General features: G+C 33.9%; 1 long non-coding RNA gene across 5 annotated transcripts; it reads right to left on the bottom strand.

Moving 5' to 3' along the window:
* Positions 1-1,806: 1,806 nt before the first annotated feature.
* On the bottom strand, positions 1,807-4,599 carry LOC106316120. Of its 5 annotated transcripts, none has more exons than XR_001264736.1 (5): positions 4,233-4,598; positions 3,496-4,035; positions 3,297-3,364; positions 3,155-3,192; positions 1,807-1,843 (listed from the first exon to the last, which is right to left on the bottom strand). It is a non-coding gene; the product is annotated as an uncharacterized LOC106316120 (long non-coding RNA). The 5 variants fall into 5 exon arrangements; XR_001264738.1 differs by having other exon boundaries at positions 1,817-1,843; positions 3,155-3,195; positions 4,233-4,599; XR_001264735.1 differs by lacking the exon at positions 1,807-1,843 and having other exon boundaries at positions 3,068-3,192; positions 3,496-3,677; positions 3,885-4,035; positions 4,233-4,593.
* Between the last annotated feature and the right edge of the window lie 8,372 nt (positions 4,600-12,971).

Raw genomic sequence — 12,971 nt, 5'->3', positions numbered from 1 at the left:
ATTCAACCAAATCACAATTCTAAACCTATTATACAACCAAATCACAAACCTAATCAATCACCCTAACAAAAATCTATCAAATTTACACAAAAACCTAACAAATAGAACCTAAGAGAGTGGGATAGGGTCCTTACATGATTTGTGTAAGAGAAAGGGGAGATCGCCAGAGAAGAGGTCGAAGAGAAGGGGTAAATCACCGCAGAAGAGGGAGAGCAGGCGCAGAGGAAGAAGAGAGAAATGGGGAAGAAGAAGCGGCTCGTGGTTATAAAACCTAGGGGTCCGACGGATAGTATCCGTCAGAATTTCGTCGGAATTCCAATTTCAATTTTCGTGAAATATTTGCCCGGTTAAATGAAAATATTCCGAGGAAATCCCGAGGGATACTTAAATATCCCTCGGACTTCCGTCGGAATATTCCGAGGGAATTCCGAGGAACTAGTGTTTGGGGTTTCAAAACATCAATTTTTTTGTGGTGCAGAAGAAGGGGGAACCGACCGGGTGCGACGACCCAAACCGACCAAACGTCCCTTCTTCTTTGGAACCGACTGAATAGAAAAAAGCCAAATTTAGAAATTTAAACCAAGAAATAAATGAATTGAACTTTTAAAAACAAAGAACTTACGGATTCAACGATTTCGTTGATTCGAAACCGGGACAAGTTGGTCGAAGCCGTCGAAGCGTCATCCTCGGTTTGAAGCTGAGACACTTCGTCTACCACTTGAGTTTGGACCAGGTCGACCACGTCCCTCACAAGACCGTCATCAATCTGGCCGGTCTTCTTGTTGGTATACGCCCTCCTCATTAGGGCGAGATCATCGACCGGCTCGCCATCATTTTCTTCCGCCTTGGAAAAAAACATAAATTAAAGAAACATTAGAAATTAGAAGAAATGCACAATAAATTTATATTCTGAAACTCAAATAATTGAAGAAAAAGCGGTTGAACTTACCATGCGATCTCCGAGAGTGGCAATAGATTGAGCACCCAAGTTATGCTTGTAGATGCCCTTCCCTTTACGGTCGCTCCTGCGGTTGGTGGAGTTGGTGGAAGAAGTTTCTTTCGTCTCCTCCTTATCCCAATGCGCACACAACTCCTTCCAGACCGTGTCGTTCATCGACTTTGGGACCTTTTAATTAAAAAAAAAAGAAAAAGTTTAATAAATTAAAAAATAGTTTAATAAATTAAAAAATTGTTTAATACATTAAATTGAACCTTATTGATTTCCCACTTCTTCTTCCACTCGTGGATCTGCTTCCCATAGTTGTCCATTACTTTATGGACGAAGTGGTGATAGATAAAGAGCGTCTCATCGGAATTCCAGTTGAACTCTTGCTGAAAAAAAAACACAATTAGTAGAAAATTTATATTAAAGATTAAAAATATAAGTAAAAAATTAGAATACTTACCGCAAACTGACGAAACCACAGAACCTGCTTGTCGGTTGGGAAGTGAGTGAAAGTCGGATGTCCACTGTCGAGGGCCGAGTACATCATACGGTTGATCCATGCGCTGATCCCGTTCCCGGATCGGTTGAACCTTATTAAAAGAACAAACGGTTAATAATGAATCCAAATTTAAAGAAAAAAAAATGTTTAATTACCATGTTTGACCCCGTCCATGTGGATACGGAGTGAGATAGGGAAGATGATCACGACCGGGCTGTTGAACAGGAGCAGGTGCAGCAGCGAAAGCGAGAGGAACATGAGCGGGTGCAGCAGAGGGAGTAGTATGGTACGAGCTGTGGGGCGAAGGAAAATCCTGAAAAAGGCTGGAATCCCGAGACTGGCTCCCCGTACCACCACGACCACGACGCTGTCGAGGCCGGGTCTGATCATCATGCGACCTGTAAATTATAAAAAAATATTTAATAAATATAAAAATATAGAAATTAATTTTTTTTTAAAAAAAAAATCCCAAATAATAGTTTTTAATCACAAAAAAAGTTTTATAGACATTAAAAATGTTTAATAAATATATAAAAATAGTTCTAATAAACAAAAAATAGTTTTAATAAATAAAAAATAGTTTAATAATTACAAAAAATAGTTTTAATAATATTAAAAATGTTTAATAAATATAGAAATTTATATAATATAAATATAAAAAATTATTTATTTTTTTTTAAATCCCAAATAATAGTTGTTTAATCACAAAAAAGTTTTATAGACATTAAAAATGTTTAATAAATATATAAAAATAGTTCTAATAAACAAAAAATAGTTTTAATAAATAAAAAATAGTTTAATAATTACAAAAAATAGTTTTAATAATATTAAAAATGTTTAATAAATATAGAAATTTATATAATATAAATATAAAAAAAGTTTTAAAGATATTAAAAATGTTTTGTAAAATCGAAAAAAACGAATTTATATACAAAAAATGTTTTGTAAAATCCAAAAAAACGAATTTATATACAAAAATCGTTTTGTAAAATACAAAAATCGAATTTATACACAAAAATCGAATTTATAAATACAAAAAAAATCAAAAATTTATAAAAAAATTTTAAATCAATTCAACAAAAAAAATTATTCAACCAAATCACAATTCTAAACCTATTATACAACCAAATCACAAACCTAATCAATCACCCTAACAAAAATCTATCAAATTTACACAAAAACCTAACAAATAGAACCTAAGAGAGTGGGATAGGGTCCTTACATGATTTGTGTAAGAGAAAGGGGAGATCGCCAGAGAAGAGGTCGAAGAGAAGGGGTAAATCACCGCAGAAGAGGGAGAGCAGGCGCAGAGGAAGAAGAGAGAAATGGGGAAGAAGAAGCGGCTCGTGGTTATAAAACCTAGGGGTCCGACGGATAGTATCCGTCAGAATTTCGTCGGAATTCCAATTTCAATTTTCGTGAAATATTTGCCCGGTTAAATGAAAATATTCCGAGGAAATCCCGAGGGATACTTAAATATCCCTCGGACTTCCGTCGGAATATTCCGAGGGAATTCCGAGGAACTAGTGTTTGGGGTCAATACTCATTGAGGTTCTTAAAAAAAAATTTAAGTTTTTTTTTTTTTTTAAAGTTGAATGATTGGATACATGGAATATGAAAAATAATACATAAGCAAACTCTTTCTATAACATTCTGATTTAGATTCATATAATTTGTCAAGACTCATAGAGAGGAATGTGTTGAAGTACCTTCAAACTCACGTTCAATAGCATCAAGCATACTTTTCCTACTTGCCATTGTAAGAAAACATGTAAATAGACTGATTCAGAATACATTAGAAACAAACATGGACCATATCTTATACAGATGTAAGAGGGAAAAGTGTTTTACGGTGGTCATCATGATCCTTGCCTTCAGTTGAATCACTAGCCTTTTGCTCTCCAGACCTTTTGTAGCAGCTGCAAGTAAGAACATATATGTTATCTACTCAGATCAAAGACTTTTAAACTTTGAGCAATGGTAATAGAAGAACGATGAACAAACTCAATATTCATGTCTATAGGAATCAAGCTCTAGAAGAAACAAGTACCTCTTTGTTTTGTGCAGATACTTCTTTTACAGATGACTTCAAAACATTGGCATAGAGTCTTGATATCACTCTCAATATCTAAAACGCACCTTTGAGCAAACATCAGTCTCTGCACGCTCCTTTGAGCAAACGAACCTCGAACAGGAGCATGTGGAACAGATACATCAGTCTTTGCACGCTCCCTGCAACAACAAAAGGAAGCAGTTTTAGATCAGTAAAGAATGTTCTTGAAGCTTAAGGCATATATATTCTGATTTCAAACAAAAGCCAAGGAAACAGACAGTAACAGCAAGTAAAACACACAAAAAATGTAATATTTCTATATAAAACAATTAAAATCACAACATAGTATGGGTTCAGCAGTGGAAAGGCTTTATGTATGACTCAACGTATTAAGACAAGTAGAAAATCATCAAGTGAAAGAAGCCGTCTGAGCAACAGCGTCTTCCTCTTCCTTTTATGTCATCGAGATCGGTCATTATGGGTTTAGAGGGCCAGCTTCCGAAGTTATCTCCTTTGCTGCTGACCACTCTGGTGATCCTGCAAATGGTAAATAAGAATAACCAGTCGGTCCTCAAGATGATCAGATCAAACATGTTCATGACTGACTAATTAATATGTAATGGCTACATGATTGAATATTCTCAGTTCCTCTAGTTACTGCCTCGTCTTCAAGCCCTTGGCTTTTACTTCCCATTATTGGACTGTTTCGTGAGTAGTAATGTCAGAAGACTTACTTGACTTGTGGTCTCGGCCACGTTCATCAATCTCCTCTGCAATATAGAAGCCACAAAAAGGAATACAGAGCACATTCCAAGGGCGATGTAAGAGCGGAAGACGAGGCAGTCGCGTTCCACGGCGTCCTCCGGCGAGAGGTTAGGGATATCGCTGTTGTTGATCGTTGTTTGATAAGCTCCCAAATAGAATTGGTTTCTCAGACTGGAGACGGACTGATCGAGAATGGAGGAGGAAGCCAAACTGGTTTCGCGAGGCGAAGGAGAGAGAGAAATTAAGGGATGGTCGAATAGGATTTTGCGACGTAAGGGTTCTTACCAGTCCTAAAAACCTCAATTTAAGACTGGGTTTTTTCTTTTTTTTTTGCCTTCTTCATTTATTTTTTTTCCTTTTGGTTGAAACTCCTCTTAGGAATCCCCCGATAGAGATGCTCTTAGAGCATTTTTATCCCACAAACCCAAAAGTGAGGTTTTTATTTTTTTTATTTTTTTGTCTGAAAAAAAAATTAAAAAGCTAATCAATCGCGACTGCCACTAGATCCGCGAACAGCGCAAAAATCAAACAAAAAGGGGTTCTTATTTGGCAAACACAAAAGACTGTTTTATCATTTTAGTGGGGCCCATGGCACCACTAAAATCCCCACTAACATACCTGGGTAAAGATGCTATTACTCCAATGGCAAAATGTCAAAACTTTAAAAATGAAAGAAAAAAAGTTGGGAATGGTGATTATGTGGAAAGACAAAACTGAGTGAAGAATATTTTGGACAAAATACAATGTACGATTAATAAATAAGAACTCCGTTTGGGAATGACGAAGACGGAGCATGAAGCAGAGGAGGAGTCAGATTCTTCAGAGAAGAAAGCTTAAATGCTGGAATAGGCTACATAGAGTGAAAACTTCTAAAATAGACTTCACTTTTTCTAATTAATTTACATTTTTCAAAAAAAAAATAGAAAAGTAGGAAAATGACCTTATCCTTATAAAAGTTGATAAAATTAGCAACCTAACAATTTAAATTTTGTTATTTGGGTCCGATAATTTCACAATCCTTAATTTTTTGTTCTTCCCCTTTTCAAAACCATTAATGGTTCAATTTTTCCAAATTTTTCATCTCAAATTTTTTTTTTCTTTCGATTCTCTTATTTAATCTGCATCTTCTTCATTATTCATTAGCAGTCATCATTTTCTTAATTAGTTATATATTGTTCTTTCTCTTTTCTTCTCCATTGATGAATCTCTCATCCAATATTGATTTTTTTTTTCTTAAAACTTCTTCAGATTCTACGTTCTATCATTCTTTTCTAAAATGTGATTTTAATAATAAATTATTTATTAATAAAAAGCAAAATTGAAGTTAAGCAGATAAAAATGATTTTATTATAAATTATGTATTCGCCATGAATAATCTGCAAATTTAAATAAATTGGATGAGTGTATAATAGGCATGTGCGTTCGGGTTTGGATCGGTTTTTTGAATTTCGGTTCTATTTTGTAACACGTCCTAAATCATTTGGAAAATTACAAGATTATACATACATATGGATAATACTTTAAACAACCAGCCTAATCAATATAGAAAAATACTAATGTTTTTTTATTAAATGGTTTTAACATTTTGCCACACTACAATATTTATCGATTGTAAAATGACGAATATAAATGTTGGTCTCTTAAATATATCATCGTTATTTAAGAGTTAATGTATTGCGACTCATTTTAATTATTTTTAAAACTTCATATGCACAAAAGAAATCAAGTTTTGCGGCTGACACAATCACCAATACTACATAGACAATATTGATTGTAAAAAGACGAAAGGGGATTAGGTTTTCTTCTCTCAATTTGTTTACTATTTACTCTCTATATGTAATTTTATTTTCTACCTCTATAAAATTGTGCTTTCGTTCTCGTTTTTGTTTAACTGATATGTGTTTTGTTTTTTTTCTTTTTAACTTCTTCTGTGAATTTGTTGCATTACATGAGTGTCAATATAAAAAGATGGACATCTTTAAAAATTAGTTCCACTCCAGTTACATATCTAGGAGTCAAATTTTTGAAGAAAATCATCGGCAAACTCTGTTCATAGATTAGTGTTCAAATCTAATATATCAAGCCGTTATAGAATATAATTGCAGATTTGAAATATAAATGTTTGTCTAGTATATATTCACCAGTTTGGTCTAAAAATATCTAGTTCTAGAAAAACAAAACAAATTACTTATTTTATTAATCTAGGATTTTGAGGTTTAGTTACGTAAGAGTATACCGATAAAAAATATCTATAATACTTTGTCATTCCAGTATATGTAAACTATCTATAAACTAAAAACAGCTTGATTTATTAAATGATAAACCAGAAAACTAATAAATAGTTCAAATCTCTCAATCTTACAATTATAATAGCTAGATAGGGTATTTGGGAGAAACAATATTAGATGAAAAATTAAACCTCTCATTTTTCGAACAAACTGAAAAAGAGTTGATTAGAATCTTATCATGATATTTTATTAAAAACTTTTTTATGAATAAAAATCAATACCAAATTATTTAATCTGAATTATATAATATATATATATATATATATATATATATATATATATTGAGTATTAAAAATCACTTCGATTTGAAGAAGAGTATTTTTGGGATTGTCAGGATCAAATAACATATTGGAAACCACCTATTTAAAAAATCATTTGTATACATAAAAGTATATACATTAGAGTAAGCACATAAATTAAAATCAATACATTTTGTTTATTTGCAATCATGTTTTTAGTAAATAAATCAAAATAATCATTTTATTTATTTATATGGTATACAATTAAACTTTGGTGATATTGACATAGATATATAGAATATATTTTAATATAAATATTTATTATTGAAACTTCCTACTCATATGATTCTATTAACATTTGTATATTTGTTGTAACAAAAATTTAAATGGTTAATCATAAAACTTTTAATGTGATATTTTTCAATAAAAATTTCAAAATTAAAATATTAAGATTTCAATAATTTTTTAATGCAAATTTTGAAATTAACATTTTTATATTTTTTTATATTGTATATATTTTAAATGATATTAATATATATATATATTAATGAGACTTCATATTCATATAATTTATGATCATTTGTATTTTGCTTGAACAAAATAGAGTTAAACCATTAATCACAAAATTTTCAATGTGGATTTTTACAATATTTAATAATTTATAGGTGTTTTAAAAGATTTTAAATATAACATATAAAAAAAATCTAAATTTTGTTATTATATGCTGAATGTGATTGTTTAATTTCTTTTAATAATATAAAATTAAACGAAAAGAGAGAGAATATAAAAATTATTATCAAATATGTATTATTCATAATCATTAATTGTCATATATATGTCAATCATATTAAAAAATAAAAGAAAAGAATTGAGAATATTTTTTTGCATACTACTAATCAATTTAATAGTTAGTCTAATAAAAAATATAATATATATTTATATGGACCAACTTATTTTTCTAAAGATTCTAAGAATCATCCTAGTGATACATATGTCTACGAAAACATATTGTAATGCTCCATGATATTAATATACAGAGGATATGGATAATACTTTAAACAAACACCCTAATTATTATAGCAAAATACTAAAATCTATTGACTATAAATAATATCATGCAGGACATGTGGCATGTGGGTAAACGGAGACTACTTATTTGTTAAACTAAAGAGAGTTCAATTCTTCTTTGAAAATCTTTGAATGCCAATCAATGGCGATCTCTCACGTTCATCCAATGTTCATCGGCATGTTAAAGTGATTGAGAAACTTGACCTTTCCTCCTGCAACTTGATTCTTATGTTAACCATTTGTTTCTCGTCATGTACACCAACGTTAGAAACAAACTTCCTTGAATCATTTGCAATAGGTCCATGAATCATACATGCTTCAACCAGAAGAAATTCCTGATTCATACCTGCAAAATAATCCCAACCAACAATTTGTTAGTTTTAAATTCAAACCTGAGATTGTACTTATAGTCAATTTTTAAAAAATTAAAGCATCATGTTGATCCACTAGAACATGCCACCTAACTCCACCTCGCTAGAATGACTTTCGAAACAATTATATTTGCTTAACCTTGTAGAAAATCCTTCTGCATCAGAATTGCTGTGAACTCCTATTTGTACCACCATTACAACCAATAGAACCAATCGTCCAACTGTTAACCTTGCTAGACTGATTCTGGATACAACTCTAGCTCAAGCAGTTCGGCCAAAAGTCATCTACTCTAGAGCCCTGATATCTCTTCTCTGCTATGCCATCCCCTAACACCTTTACCTGTAGGCGGATCACACCAGACTTGGTGTTCGCATCACGTTTTGTCTCAAACCCAATCAGTACCTCATTCTGATTTATTTGCATTCTTCAATCAAGCTGTGAATGTTGATACAACTCACGTAAGTAGCAATTCTCTGCTATACCGAGATAAATATTTCATTTGCTTCTTTGTGATGCTCCAAAGACACAGGTAAACCCTACTTGTTCTTTACCCCAGTGCAGTTTGACGCTTCTGCATTTCCATTCAGTTATGAATGTACTTCACTTGCTTAACTTCTCTGATATGATCAGTACTTCTTTAACCTCTAGTCAAACCATTTAATTCCTTTTGCATAGATGCTCTTGAGACTATCCTTGTAGACCTTGCATCCAATCTCCTTCAGTTTCCCTTTCAAGAGAACATTGAACCATCCATTTGTCCTTATCTCATATATACTTACACCACCATCTCATCAGCATTTGAGATATCTGCAGCTCTCCATTAGATGTCCTCACTATCATCAATCACCCCATCAGACCTTAGCAGCCTCCACTTTTACCTTCTACAGAAATAACCAACATGTGACTGATCTTGTTTACATATTTTCCTGACCTTGGATCCATATTTTCCTCTCACATTTATCACCATGAATTCATCCGAAACCAGTGACTCATTCCTCTATTAACTCTTTTCCTCCGTGAGCTAATAATCTTTGATTCCATAAACGTATGAGTTCAGTACCCCACATTAAACCAAACTTATCATAAGTTTATTTGTGCTTCTTTTATCTGCAGAGACTCCACCTGAAGCTTGAATCATTAAAACTTCCATATTTTTCTCACACTTAGCCCCACCTTGAGAGACAATCATCACTGTCTCATTTTACAATCATGGCATGTTGCTATATTAGGTGTCCTAGACCTCACGACACATTCCTTATTATTTCAGCCACTGCAACAATTCCCTTATATAAGAGAAGATCCACCAAAACGCTTCCCTTTGCTTTCTTGTGCTACTCGGTTGAACCGGCTTTGATTGCTACGACATTCCCCCTTTGAATGTATGCACCATTTTTCCTTCACATCATGCTATATATTGAGCTTCCATATTTGATCAACCTGTAAGCGCTTTTGTCTTGTCTCATACTAACACAATGTGTGATGCTGGTAATCCTGGAGACCCTGCAGAAGCTAGTACATTTCTGACCCGCACTGCTCCACCAATCTCTGGTGTACATGCAAGTTTGCCTTTCTCAGACTTTACTGAAGTTCGAGGGCTATTCTATGGCGATCTCTCTCTTTCATCCTATGCTACTTTTGATCCTATCACTTTTCTTCTTGCCTACTTTGTTGGCCATCCCTTTCGACGACTGCGGTTTGCTCCTTATAACATTTTTCTGTATCTTGTTACGTTATCTACAAAATAATATTAGGAGTTGAAAGCTTTAAACAACTTTTTAACACTCTCGTTTTGACCTGGTTCATGGAAACTAAGTCAATAGGATTGTACAGTACAAAAATAATTGGTTTGTTTGGGAATTCGAGGTTTATAGGATTGGCCCCATAATTAAGGCAAACAACTGAATCTGGATCTATCACAGTCTCTCCTGTTATATTTGACTCTATATATCTCATATACTAAGACCGTGATTATCGCAGGGTTCTTTAAAGTTTTTTTCTTTTTCTCAAAAAATAAAATAAAAAAATAAACCAATCGCGGGCCGCCATGTGTCGGTAGGGCCCGCAAATAGTGCCAAAACCTCCCAATTACCGATCCTTATTTGGTGATTTTGGAGAGTGGTTTTTAAATTTTTGTGGGACCCACGCGTCAGTGGAGTCTACATTTTGTCAAAAAACCTCCCTAAGGACCTTGAGATGTTCATGCTCTAATGTATTCTGTGCGTCCTTTTTGTTTATTATGAATCTTGTAGCGTCCTTTTTGTTTATTATGAATCTTGTACTCTTCACTGGCATTAATCACTGACTGTTGTAGGCTTTGAAAGTTATCCAATCAAAGTCACTGGCGTGGAGCTATTTAAGGAGCAGCACAAAGCAAGCTTTAACATAACCGTTTCTACAAGTATCGGATTAATTCCTTTCATAATTTGCTTAACTTTTATTCAAGTTGTCACTCTTGTTTAGATTTTCAGTAACTTTCTTGATGAAATCTTTTTTTTGGGAAACAGATAAAGTAATCACTGGAGGAATCATGCATTTGCAAGTCCAATATGGCTACAAGACTATCATGGACCACACATACAACCTCAGTGAACTGATCACTTGTCCTTTTTCACCTGGTGCTGTTGTGCTTTCTTTTCGCAAACAATTTCCTTACGCAAAAGAAGTAAGTTAATCTTACATTTTATTTAGATAGTTAAACGTCTTTGCTTTTTGAAGAATTAATTCAATCTCAATCACTAAAAGATTATGTTTCCTAGACACGTTTTCTTTGATGGTTCCATAATCAGTTTCCTACTGAACCTTCAGCTTAGTTTACAGAGTAGCTGGACTGGAGTCATTAGTAATAACTATGATGGTGGTAGACTTTTGGAGTTCCCTAATCTGACCTCCATGGTTTGATCCGATATTCAATTAGGAAGAATATCCTAACATCTTCATTCTCAGCTTATTTTTCACAGCAACAATAACTTTACCAGGATAATAAAACAGATAGACTACACCAGAATGAGTTGGCACCAGTGTCGGTTCTATGGCTGTGCACACAGTAAAAAAGAAGAAACATGTGCTATGGGATGGGAGTTTGAATTCTAACAATGCTCAATTTATCTGATGCTGGACTTACGAAAACTCCTTATATACACTTTTTAAAGAAAAATTGGTTAAAACTTTGCTTCAACCCTAGTATATGTCATATGTTGTTAACTATTTATTCGTCTACACTAGTTTGTGTTTAGTTATTGTCTTCTTCCTGGAACCATCACTTGGTTGGTGTCTGACAATTTTTGTTTTCTGTTTTCTTTACCTTGTAGTTGATGACGCCCATGATTTACTTAAACCTTATTGAGGAGCCTCATGAAGAGGAAATTATGTGTCTCGTCTTCTGCTATGATACTTCAAGTAGCGGTGTGGTTTTTGCTTAGTCAAGTTCGGGGGAAAAAATATGTTCTCAATTCTCTACATGAATCTGAATTCTTACTACTAGCTAGTACAAAACCAGCATTCTCTATGTTGTTATCCAAGAAATAAGAAAGGGTGTATATACCCTTAACTGATTTTCAAAATTTTCAACTTTGGTCTAGTTTAATTTCGATGAACATTATTAAATCCTGAAGTAATCTAACACAAGAGCATCTTGTTTCCTGATGCTACCCCAAAGTTCTCTGTCTTCTTTTGGATAATGATGCACAATCGTCTTGCAACGGGTGATCGCGTTTAGAAGTGGAATGCACAGTCAGACACAAATTGTATCCTCTGTACGGCTCCAATGTCGAGGGAGGATCTTTTCTTTAGCTGCCCTTTCTCGGAGGAGATTTGGCAGAATCTCTCAAAGAATCTTCTTGGAGCAAAGTACTCAAGTTGCTGGGTTGGTTGCTCTTCTTCAAGGGATTAGAGACAAGGACACATATGTTTTTACTTAGATATACGTTTCATACGCGCAGACATGGAGAAGTTCATCAGAAAGCAGCAAGTAAAACACGTTTCGTAAACAAGCTTGTTCGTTACAGAATCTCTTTTCTCACTCGAGGAAGAAGAAGAAGACGTTTTGATCATGCTATGACTTAGCTATCTCTTGAGCAAAATTGCTTATTCCAGTTATTCAATCTATTTTCTGCATTCACCTTAAAAGCAATGCCACACATGTTGTAAAAAAGCAATGCCATACATAAACTCTCAATCATAATCATAAAAATGAAACCTTAAATGCCGTGAGAAGAGGGAGCAACCGAGGTCCACATGAGAGAGAGAGAGAGAGAGAGATTTAAAGAAGCGTACTTGCAAATAGCCGTATCCATCTTGTTAATAAGCGTCATGTGACGATAATAATAGGAAAAGTCATATTAACAAGGACTAGGCCTGAAGACAATACCAAATCAATCACTACCGTAGCGAGCATCACCTGTACGCATCATTTCGACGGTGCAGCAGGCAAAGCCAAAGGACAGATCAATCCCCTATATATGGTTCAAGTGAAAAATCGATAGGTACCCGAAAGAGAAGAGGGAGCAACGAATCAGATGAATGCAAATATCAATATCAAAATGAGAAAAAAAAAAAAGAGGTGCAGAGACGTTGATAGATGCAAATTGATCCTCATAATAAGCTACTTAAAATCTAGATGGTTGCTTAGCCTTACTTCAAAAGTGTGTGGTTGGGTTTGGTTGCAGATCATTTAGTTAGTTTTTTTTTGTTACCTTAAACCTGTGTTTAAAATGGCGCTCGCCTTTTGCGCCATGGCGCGAGG

Source organism: Brassica oleracea, chromosome C9, assembly GCF_000695525.1.
Source record: "Brassica oleracea var. oleracea cultivar TO1000 chromosome C9, BOL, whole genome shotgun sequence".
NCBI lineage: Eukaryota > Viridiplantae > Streptophyta > Magnoliopsida > Brassicales > Brassicaceae > Brassica > Brassica oleracea.
Note: the sequence above shows the minus strand (reverse complement) of the source record. Positions and strands in the feature narration are given on the sequence as shown.